The following is a 12,231-nucleotide window of genomic DNA, read 5'->3' as shown; positions in this document are numbered from 1 at the left end:
AGTAAAGAACATCATATATTTATCAAAAAATAAATCTGAGTTCCTATGCTTGTCACCTTTAGACAAAAGTCCATCACACAGTTAAGAGAACATTTTTCAAACATTTTTTTGTTCTGAAACGTCTGTCAACATAAGTATTTCTCAAATGCACATTTTCTTCTTTCATCCTGGTCCTGCATAGACATAGTAGACAATTTATAACATCTGTTAGAAGGTATGTTTGACTCCAGATGCTCTGTCTTAAAGTTTATGGTGCTGAACTCTGGGTCCAAACTGTACATGCCTAAATGCCTAGCAAAATCAAAACTCTGTTTGGAACAAAAAATAGTAATATATGTTGCATTACTGCGTAAGCTCCTGTGTCCTACATTCCTATAAAAATGAAATTGCCATCTGTCTGAAGAATTTAAGTCATTCCTAAACCTCAAAACAGAGCTTCAATTGTGTTTCTTTCAATTATCTTTATAAGGCATGCAAGTCAGTATTTTCAGAAGTCTATTGACATATTAAGATTCTAACAGAACCTTCTGTAGAATTTGTGTTTCTTAATACTTGTTGACAGTGAAAGATATTAAATAGTGCTATTTCTATGTGCCTCTCAAATTCTATTCCTCTACTGTTTCATTAGAAAGTAATACACACAAAACTTTTTTATTGGTCTTTATATAATTATGCATGCCAAGTTATATTTAACATCATATTTTAAAATTTTATAGGTCTAAAACTACCTTAAATAAACAGCTATTCCCAATGTCAAACCAATAAAATTCTTCTAGAAATAACTTTTATTTGAAATGGTCTAATGTCATTCAATAATCTAGTAAAATAATGTACATCTTATCAACATGTGCCAAAATTTTCAAAGCCAGATTTCATATGCTAAGTCAACTTTAGTTCAGTAGTTTATTTTCCTTGTAATTTATTTTCAAGTAGTCTGCTTCAATATTGTTCCCTATATATTTAAATTTGATAAATACTTAAACTATAGTTTTGTTAAATAGAATAGACTGTAGTTAGGAAGAGTGAGATTCATTTTCACTGTTTATTGCATGAGCTTGAGTGACAAGCGTCTATGTGTGCATGTGTGTGCTGGGAAACAAACTGGTCCTCTTCAAGTTCAGCAAGAGCTCTATCTGCTTAAGTACTCTTAACATGCATCTCTTCAGATCTCTTTATATTATTCTTATTTAAGAATTTCCTTTCTGTATCAGAGATATAACTTAAAATTTAAAATATCTGTTAATTAAAGGTCACTGCTGTTCATGATATTGCAGATGACCTATAAAAGAATACCTTAATATTCAGAAGTTATTGTTCTTAGATTAAGTTGAAAATTCCATATGATTGATAAAATTATAATGAATTATTGTTATCAACCACATTAATTTGATCTTATTTCTCAGGAAATATTGTCCTCCCTCGCAATGTTTCATCAAATGAGAAATAACAGATATCAAAGAACCAGGATGGAAAATGTATGTAGCCAGACCAATCAGTCAAGTCAACTCCCTTGTTTAATGGAGTAGTGACATAACCATATTGCATTTTGAAACAAATCCTTGAATGTTTTGTAGAATTTTGCTTCATTGTGAGTTGGTCATACTATGTAGTGTTATATAAAAGAATGGAAGGCAAAGGAATAAGTAAACATGTTTGTATAATTGTTTTGCCTATTAGAATTGAACATTCTATTTTTCTGCTACTTTTCCAAAATTACTGTTTTGAAAGAAATGATACATAATTATTTTACTAAATAAAGATACAGCAACAAAGGTTTCTTGTATAGTTAAATATATTTGCTTAGAAATAACTTTTTAAAAGAAATTTTTATAATAAAAACAACTTAGAAGTGTTTTTTCTTATTTCTGAATTTGAAAGGTTTCTCAAAAATCTTATTGTTATCAAATGAAACATTTCAGAAATGTATTCAGTTAATAAATTTAATTTCTAGATGCTCTCAATTAGTTTTTTGCTATCAATTTAGGGATTATTTTTTTAAATAAAGCAAAAATGCATTAATATTGTAAAATTAATGTGGTTTATTTTATTGAAGTAGAAGAGTAGAATTCAGGCTCTGGAATCCCAGGGAGTTAGTAGGTGTAGACTATGAAAAAGCCACACTATTATGGGTGACATATTACCATGGAGTTTGTCTCTAATATTCACATATTTACACAGCAACAGAAAGCAAGAAATTGGGTTAGTCACTAAACGTCAAAGACAATTCCAAAAGGTTTTTAAATGACAGGGACTGGAGAGTTTCAGCACTGGTATGATAGTGAATGTGTTGAAACATGGAGCACCTGGATAAGACATGGACGCTCCATGTTTCTTCCTCTACCTATTCTCTCTCTCTTCATATCTTTTTTTTCCTGCTTTATACCTGTTACTATAACTTGGTAAGAGTTCAGGTGAATACTCTTTTATGGATTGACAAAAGGTGCTATTTATTTAATGATTTAGTATATTTTTCTTAGTCAATTGTTTTTGTTTGCTTAGAAACTTTTGTGGGTGACTCTGTGTATTCGATCTTCCCTTTTTTGGAATTCACTCTGTAGACCAGGCTGGCCTCAAACCCAGAAAGATCTTCCTGTATCTGTCTTCAGAGAACAGAGCTGGGATTAGAGGGGTGCACCACCAGAGCCAGCACAACCACAATTTTATTTTGTTAAAATATACAATCTGGTATAGATAGAGTCTTCACCATTAGGTTCCTGTCTCTAAATAGAGTCTGTTTCCACAATTAGTTGAAGAACTAATAATTTTTCTTTATGTTTATCTAGCATTGGAGGAGTACTCTGTTTCACAAATGTGAATGGGAGTGATAAGTTAAACTTCTGCTTTTATGATTTTACATGCACAATTTAAGCATTCTTGTTATAAATCTCTACACAAATCATTCTGTTCATTCTTTTCAAAACATTTGAATGTGGCTGAACTAAATCAATCTTATAGACCACCAGGAAAATTCTCCTCACCTTATTTCCCTACCAAGTCACTGATTTTATATGTGGCATTCTGAAATAGATAAATAATTAAACAGGGCCCATTTTAGGATGATTGTGTTTGTGCTCTTGTCTTCTAAATATCGATGATATCTCTGGGAGGCTCACTTCTCCCAACTTTACTTTAAAAGACCTAAGATTATATAGAGACTTTTTCAAAAGCATCTCTTAATTGACTAGAGGAAAGGAAAAAGAAGGTGCTTAGGAAGAAGAGGTGTTCTCAGATAAAACAAGGCAACCAAAAATCAGAGACAGAAAAGGTGGATTTTTATAAAAAAGAGAATTCTTTAAACTTCTGATAGACCAGAATTGTTGCTTAAAATTTCAATAATGGTATATTATCCTCAGATTTTAATTTTCTCTCAACAATTGACAAACTAATGAAAAAAAATGAAAAAACCCAAACAAGTAAAATTAGAAGAAAATACATCTTTGATACAAAACATTGCCTTTGATCAGGGTTTCTGTTCCACAAAAGGCACGTCATTATGGGGTAATATTCATATTTATGCCTTCATTTAAAATACTCATGTTGGCAAACAACTTATAAATCAAATAGCTCTGAGTGCAGTGAGTGTGGAAAGGTTTATTCACAGAAAATCTAATTTCTTCTAATATTTCTACAGTAAACAAAACTAGTAAATTATGTTTAGCAAAGTTCTAATATACTTCTGGGGCCAAAAATCACATACAATTTGAGATGATGTTTTCCTAAAAATCTCAGTGAAAATCCGCACTCAACTGTTGCAAAGATTAAATCTTCATTTTGTAACATCTGGAAACACTTTAAATCAAGAGAGGAAGGAGGAGGAAGGGCCCCCAGTTAAAAGTCACTTGTGTACAGCAATCCATTCTTTTGTTGGTGGGCTTCAGAGAGAACTCTGTACATGATACAAGTCCACATTGTGAAGAACAAAGACTGAATTTCAAAGGCTTGCCTTCTTTGTGATGGAAGAAAAGTATTTTTTCTTTCTAGCTGAATATTTCTAAGAAAGATTAATACAGAGAGAAAAGATCAGCTCTGGAGGTCATTCAATTTTGCTTTCTGACATTACATATCCTTTCATTGAGTGGGCCTTGCACAGCAAGACTTTTCCCCTCTTTCCTTTGCAAAGACTGTATCTTACCTAAAAGTAATTGACAAACATAGTTACTATTGACAGACTGGGAAAAGTGTGGGTATAAATTCATGACTTTAAATTTGTAAAGATAGTTTAATAGTTTTCAATTTCCAGTCTTAATATTTTATATTTGCCTGTATATTTTTCTTTCATTCTTAAGTCATTTTGTCCAGTCTCACACATACAAGCTTAAGTGTCTGAACACTGCTTGCAAAATGTAGTCCTAGGAATTTTTATTCATCTTCCCTAGCATCATTTTTTCAGCATTTACAGTTGGAAACAGTCTTCCCTGAGACATATAATGAGGCTAATTTTGCCAACTTGACACAATCGAAAACTGATTCACCCAGGAAGATAATCTCAGTGCAGATTTCCAATGATTAAGTTGGGCCACGGGTAGTATTTTAGAGTATTATTTTTAATACAATTATGTTAAATGATGTAAGAAGACAATGCTTAAAACTGGATGCCACTCTTCGCTGTGTGTGTGGCTTAGATGTATAAAGAGAAAGTGAGGATGCATTTATCCTCTGTCTGCTCTTTACTGTGGCTGTCACGATCTACCTTAAGTTCCTCACAGTGAAGGTCATTAAACAGGAACCGTTAGCTAAAACCAACCTGTTCTTATAGCTTGCTTCCATCTATGTAATTTATAACAACACCAGCAAACAAAAGTAGAAAAATCATCTATTTTGTCTCTTGCCTGTGACAATTTTAAATGTTCTATCTAAAGCCATTTCATATCTCTTCATTATTTATATTATTATAAAAGTAATATATATTATTATATTATAGTATTATAAAAATCCATCTTAGCCTGACAAATTTTTGTTACAAATATTTTCAAGTCCTTGGTCATTTCGAATAATTACCAACATAAAATACCACAGGTCTGACATTTGTCCATGGATAATATATACCTGTCAAGATTGGACTTTTAGAAATATCTTTTCCCTGTACGGGTTAATATGCTTTAAAATATGTTTCCTAAGAATTACATTATATTGAATTGTATAACTAGCATTCATAAATAATCATGAACAATGCTTCTTTAAGTCAAGGATAGTCATAGGGGTTGGAAAAACTTGGATGCTCAAATAGTGTTATGAATACACCTGTAAGAATGGCCAAGATCAAAAACACTGATGACAACTTATGCTGGAGAGGTTGTTGGGTAAAGGGAACACTTTTGCATTGCTGGTGGGAATACAAGTTAGTACAGTCCCTTTGAATGTTAATGTGGCAATTTCTCAGAAAAGGAAGAAATAAACTTTCTCAAGATCCAGCAATACCAGTTTTGGGTATATATCCAAAGGATGCTCAACCGTGCCACAAGGGCATGTGCTCAGCTATGTTCATAGCAGCATTGTTTGTCATAGCTAGAACCTGGAAACAGCCTCAATGCCCCTTGACCAAAGAATGGATAAGGAAAATGTGGTACATTCACACAATGGACTACTGCACAGCAAAAAAAAAAAATCATGTCTTGAATTTTACAGGAAAATAGATGGAGCTGAAAAACATTATTTTGAGTAAGGTAACCCAGACACAGAGAGACAGTTATCACATGAACTCACTCATAAGTAGGTTTTAAACATAAAACAAAGAAAACAAGCCTATAAATCACAATCCCAGAGAACTTAGACAACAATGAGGACACTAAGAGAGACTTACATAGACCTAATCTACAAGTTAAGTAGAAAAAAGATAAGATCCCCTGAGTAAATTGGGAGCATGGAGACTTTGGGGTAGGGTCAAAGGGGAAGGGAGGAGCAGGGAGGGAAGCAGCAAAAAATTAGAGCTCAATAAAAAAGGAAAAAAATAAAGATGATTTGTTTCAACAAATTTTGAACTATACCTTTTATGAATTTCCTATCAAGGGAAAACTGCAAGGTATAGAAAGAATAATTGGAAAAGGATTTTAGAAAAATCAGTTTAACTCTTAGTCTTATTCAAAAATTTTAAAAATCATTTTGATTTTGAAACCAATGACCTTAGGATAATAAAAGAATCTTAGTGTTTCTCTGTTATCACATACCTGCCCTGTTCCACATGGTCATTTCTCTAACATTTGTTACCAGAGTTATGAGAAAGATGGTAACATTTTATTTAGCATTAAAATAAAAGAAATTAGTCAGACGATTTGGTACATGCCTTTAATCCTAACACTTGGGAGGATGGAGGCAGATTAGTGAGATCATTGTGAGTTAGAGGCCGGCCTGGTCTACAAGATTATTTCTATGACTGTCAGGGCTCTTTCACAGGGATACCTTGCCCTGAAAAATTAAAACATCTTATTCTCTAGTCTGCTATATGTGAGTAGGACAATCCAATCTCATTTTGTAACTAAATATGACCTTATATATTTAATAAAAATAATATTTTAAAATACATATATTCAGAATAAAATTTTAGACTGAATAGTCCATCTCCTTTTGTTTTTTATAATGACTTCAACAAAAACAACAGCAAAAGCATCCTCAACCATGATTCTTCAATAATGTTAGGGGAATTTACCTACAAAAAGATGATACAGTATACATATATAATGTATATACAAAACAATATACACTATATATTATTTACACACATAATTTATAATATATGTGCATACAATATATGTAATATATACACATGTATTATATAAACAACACACTAATATTAAAGGGAACTTTTGTTCTTTGTTTATATAGCAATGGTCAAAGAGAATGATGAAATGATGAGAATCTTTCTAACATATATATATATATATACACTATAAATATATACACCATATGGAATATGCATTTTTTTGAGTTCTGTTTCTTCAGTGAACCTTGATTAGTACAAACCCTTGATGAAAGAATAATTTTGCCTGATGTACATGATATACATGAATTCATGCAGAGAGATGTCATTAAGGATGAGATATACTGTGTTACAGTGATTAAGACTTGATGAAAAGTGAATATTCACAATCTTATGGAAACAGAGAAGCTAAACTCTGTTTTTGTCTGGAGAGCACGCCTTTTTGTCCAGGCTGCCTAGTAAGGACTAGACATTCAGCCAAATACTTAAAGCAATAGGAATTTGGATAGTTTTTGCCCTTCTCATATGTAAATCCCTAAACTTATGGAAGCATCATGATTGTGTAGTGTGGTTTTTTTTTTGTTTGCTTATTTTCTGTTATTTCTTTTTTTGTTTGTTTTCTAGTCAGACATTAAAGAAAACTCAAAGATAAAAGGGATCTGTTTTTAATATTTTACTCTTAACCACGAGCCTCTGTTTAAGTTTAGCATTGTCAGTACTAATAAGAATGTTTATGGTAAGTGTCACACCTGCCTGTAATTGTTCATATTGCAATTACTTTTTTCTTAAACCAGAGAGTAAAGACTTGGCTTCCTTTTACCTCTCCGGGGCTCAAAGATCACAGATTCTCTGCCATAAGCAGTTTGTATTGTCTCTGAATAGTCATATCTGAAAATATGTCCTGTCAGCCATTTTCACGTCTGAAAATCCTCCTCTTGACATTCTGACCATGAAGGACTGGAGTGTAAACCATAGAAGTCGGATGTAAAATCATGCTTCAGGTTTTTTTTTTTTTTTTTTTTGGTTTTTCGAGACAGGGTTTCTCTGTGGTTTTGGAGCCTGTCCTGGAACTAGCTCTTGTAGACCAGGCTGGTCTCGAACTCACAGAAATCCGCCTGCCTCTGCCTCCCGAGTGCTGGGATTAAAGGCGTGCGCCACCACCGCCCGGCCAGTTTTTTTTTTTTTTTAACCTGGAATTGAAAACGTTGGAGGTAAATTATTCCAAACAGTGACTCTTTTAGTTTAGAACAAATTCTGTGTGTTGGTGAATGGAAAACAACCTTTTAACCTTTATTGGAATGTTCCTGATTTCATGACCCTCCAATAGATGTTAGCTTAGTTGAAGCAGAAAGGCAATGAATATATCATCAAAGAAAGGGAAATACATTTCTTCAGAAATATTACTATATTTCACTTACATATTGTATGTTCTGGAACATATACATGATACACAGAAAGCAGTGTTTCTATGTATAAGTTTTCATGTGAAAATCTTAAAAAACAAATATCAGTGAAAAACTGATCACACTAATATTAAAGGGAACATTCGGTTTTGCTTACACAGTAGGAATCAATATGAATGATAAGAATTCTTTCTAACGACATTTTTTTGTAACCACGAAAGAGAACAGGCTTTCTTATCAACTAATCCTTATATTTTATATTAGCCCATAATTATTGTCTGTTTTAGTCATGTGGCTTGGGGACACATTATTAGTGACACATTCTCGTCTTGTTTCCTCTGTGTCTGGGTATCTGTGTGATGACTGCAAAATGAGCTGTTCCTCTTCCCAGAATTCTCTTGTTCTGGTGGCCCCATCTATATTTCCTGCCTCGCTACTAGCCAATCAGGATTTTATTAAACCAATACAATTTTCTGAGTTTTAAATCCAAAAGGTCTAAGCTTTCTTTTTTTCTTTGCAGCTCTCCTCACAGTGGCCAAAATTCTGAACCTGTTAATCTTGAGACCCTGGTCATTTCTACTCTTTTTGAAGACTTTTGCCCAGAAGTCCCCAAACAGCTGCTTGAAGAGCATTACTGAGTCTGCCAGCCTGTGTCTACAAAACTCAGTACCCAAAAGAGAGAGACATGTATTCCTGTATAACAAATGCACGACCATACCTGAAAGATGGGGAAAATGTACACATTTGTTACACGTGATAGTAGTCATTGTGAATATTAATTTTTACACCGAGAAATTGTTGCACATGTTGACAAATGATTATCTTTACTGTACCTCCTTTCCCTGTCCTTACTCCTGTGTTGGCAGCTAGTTTTAACCTTGGTTACATAAATAGAAACTTCCAAATAGATTTCTACTCTAGATTCATATGTTCCTTTTTTTTTTCTATTCCTAAAACAACCTCCTTCTGGCCCTTATATACAACATCTTTTAAATTAGATATCTTAAATGCTAACCTATAATGAGGCCTTTATCCTGGATCATTCTAAAGAATTCCAAGCTAATTTTGGATTATTTTGTCACATCTCTTGTCATTGATGGGGTTATTTTTACTTCATATCTGACTACTTGTTCTGTGTCCTTCACATGGGTAAAAACTTAGCTTCACATCATGTTCTCCCTGCTTGTTATTAAGGCTATGGCAGTGATTACCCGACACAGAAAATAAGTACATGAATGAGTAAAGGGTTGAGCAATGGAAAAAATGCTTAGTTTATAGTCATTTCATCTTCTCATTTAACAGAAAACAGAGTATAGATTTATTATGATGATAATCATTGTCGAAGAATAGATCTTAAATAACAGGTAATTTGAAATTTTTAAATTTATTGTAACAGAGAGGTAAAAAATAATGACTCATCAATGAATGGGTCCATGGGAAAATGATTTAAGATCTAGACAAAGGATAATTATTCAGATAGTTGTAAAACACTATATCCAGAGTTTAGCTGAAATTGACAGCAAGAATTTAGAGGGATTATGTGTAGCATTCTTACATTTAAAATCTGTGACAAACAGCAAGCAAATGGTTGACAAATCTAAGCTATAGAACAAGCATGAAATCTAAAAGTGCAGACATATTTCACCTTCAAAAGATGATGTAGAATATAAGATGTTAATCAGGATGCTTTTGCTAGGTTCTCTAAACTCTCTGAGAATAGTATATAACATATCATTATGTAAATTGTTAAAGTCTGTTATAATTGGAAAAAAAAGCATAAAATTAAGGCCTGCCACTAGAGCACACAAAAGTGAGCATTTGAGCTTATTACATGATCTCATTATAATGTCATGATTTTTGTGGTTACTGAGACTTACAGATTCATTGGTAGGTATTGTAAAATGAACAGGTTTTGTGCATCACGGAATGCTAAGTTTATGAAAAAAACACTAATGCTTGCCTAGCACAGAACACATATCACTGCCTATATTTGTGTATTTTTGTGCAGAACACCTTTATGAAGCTAGAGCGCTCTCTCTCTTTTTAAATGTGCTAAATATGTACTTCAGTGCAAAGATTTTCAGTTGTCATTCTTTGCTTTCTTTTGCTATTTAGTTACCTAAGCACTATTCATTCTTTCTATTTTCCCTCTCCTAGGCACTAAACTCTTGACTTTGTATGAAGTGTCAGCATATAAACACAGCAGCATTATTTCATGTTTTACTCATCTCCTTACCATAGGTGACTAAAGAAAAATAGAAAAAATTATACCTTTGCAGGCGAGTTCCAGGAAGTCTCTGGAGAAGGGCTGAGTCAGCTACTAACTAGAAAATTCCCCTTTAGACCTCCATCTTCCTTTTATCTCTCCTCTATTCACAACCACTTGACCTTCCAGATCAAGGTTTGTACCTCCATTATCTACTATTTAACCTTGTGCATATTTGGCACAGACTGAAATGATGAATCAGATAGAATGAAGGAGCCCATGTTTCTGATGATTTGACAAAGTCACTATGCTCAGCGTAGAAATCTACCTTTTCATTTCCTTGAGGTGAGACACAGAGAGCAGGAGCTTGATTTTATCACAGACAGAGGTGATTCTTGTTCTAACAGTGGTATATGTCAAGGGAGATGTGACTGAATTTTACAACGAGATATGGCAGTTCATGACTCTGTTAATTGTAGGAATTATAATTACTGATAAATTATTAAAAACAAGGTAATTTTGTTCAAAAGCGCAATATTTTTGACAAAATATAAATCAATCATTTAAATAATACAAGCAACATCAGTGAATACAAATTAAGAAATGTTTTAATTGACCAATACAATAATGTGCTGATCATACTATATTTAAACCTTACAGTTACCTCTCATCTAGCTTTAAAGGACCAGAGGACTAAAGAATCATTAAAAGATGGTAAACCATTTATTAATATAAAACATATTTGGCCATATCTATTTTTTATTTGTTTAATTGTTGCTTTTATTATGCAGAATTCTTTTTTGTACTTGAACTTTTGGAAAACTAAATGACTGTGTTTTCAAATATTTATAAATATAAGAATGATTTATATAAATAGAGAAAAATTGTAAGGCACATTTTTTTCTTAAGGGTTATTTGTATCACTAAAGAATGATTTGATTTTGTCAGAGTTTTTAGTTTTGTTCCTGATGAAAAGCCTTATATTTCAAAATAAACAGTCATCAAAATGTCTCATGTGTCAATACCTAGAGACCCAGAAGATGATACAGTTTAGGAAATTATATTGAATAAGAATTTAGAAGGTAGACATCCTCATCTTGTTTCTAAATTTAGTGCGGATGATTTTTCCCCACCTAATATAATGAGGGCAATAGTTTTGACATACATGACAAATCATTCCTGTATTCCTAGATTCAAGGTTTTTTTTTTGAAGAAATACTAGATTTTGTTAATTTTTTTTTCCATCAAGTGACATGATCATGTGGTTTCTATCCTTGACTCCATTTGTACTGGTTGCCATGTCAGAGGAACAGCAAATAACAATTACATTTAAAATATCATCCTACTAAGGGGAAACTCTCTGATAGGCCAGTGTTATTTTAGGTAAGGGCACAAGACTACAGATCCCAGAATGTCTTTTGTTTCTGCTATCTCTTTACATGTTTGCTACTGCAACCTCTCTGATATCTTGCACAGTGTGAGTGCATGTGGGGAGATCCCCACTGGTTCTAATGTTGTAAGTTTATCTCTTGAGAACATCACAATCTACTGGGCACTTTTATCTGTGCATTTTCAGAAAGACGACTTCCTCCCTAAGCTATACTATTTAATTGATATTAATTATAGCTTATACAGAGTTTTAATGAATAAAAATTAATACAACAATACATTTCACAGCTAAGGCCAATGAGTTACACTCAAGAAGTTGTTTTAGGTCACAGTTTAGTTTAGTGATTAAGTAAAAACATTTTAGTCCAGGAGCTAGGCTGTCTCTAATTCTATTATTGCTGAAAAGAAGCATTCACAAATTCTGGTGTATACCATTAGCTGAAACAAAGCTTCAAAATACCTTTAGGTTAGACCAGATGCATTGCTAATATTTTTTAAGCTAAACATTCTCCCAGAAAGTCAATATAAAGTTTACAAGG

Source organism: Microtus pennsylvanicus, chromosome 1, assembly GCF_037038515.1.
Source record: "Microtus pennsylvanicus isolate mMicPen1 chromosome 1, mMicPen1.hap1, whole genome shotgun sequence".
NCBI classification, from domain to species: domain Eukaryota; kingdom Metazoa; phylum Chordata; class Mammalia; order Rodentia; family Cricetidae; genus Microtus; species Microtus pennsylvanicus.
Note: the sequence above shows the minus strand (reverse complement) of the source record.